The following is a 452-nucleotide window of genomic DNA, read 5'->3' on the forward strand; positions in this document are numbered from 1 at the left end:
AAGCTGTTCACTGACCATATAGACAAGCTGGTCACTGACCATACAGACAAGCTGTTCACTGACCATATAGACAAGCTGTTCACTCACAATACAAGGAAGCGGTTCACTGACCATATGTTCACTGACCATAAAGCTGTTCACTGACAATATAAGCAAGCTGTTCACTGAACAGCTTGACCATATAGACATGCTGTTCTCTGACCATACAGACAGGCTGTTCACTGACCAGATAGAAAAGCTGTTCACTGACAATACAAGCAAGCTGTTCTCTGACAATACAGACATGCTGTTCTCTGACCATATAGACAAGCTGTTCACTGACCATACAGACAAGCTGTTCACTGACCAGATAGAAAAGCCGTTCACTGACCATATAGACAAGCTGTTCACTGACCATATAGACAAGCTGTTCACTGACAATACAAGGAAGCTGTTCTCTGACCATATAGACA

The sequence above is a fragment of the Mizuhopecten yessoensis genome, unplaced genomic scaffold (assembly GCF_002113885.1).
Source record: "Mizuhopecten yessoensis strain PY_sf001 unplaced genomic scaffold, ASM211388v2 scaffold5927, whole genome shotgun sequence".
NCBI lineage: Eukaryota > Metazoa > Mollusca > Bivalvia > Pectinida > Pectinidae > Mizuhopecten > Mizuhopecten yessoensis.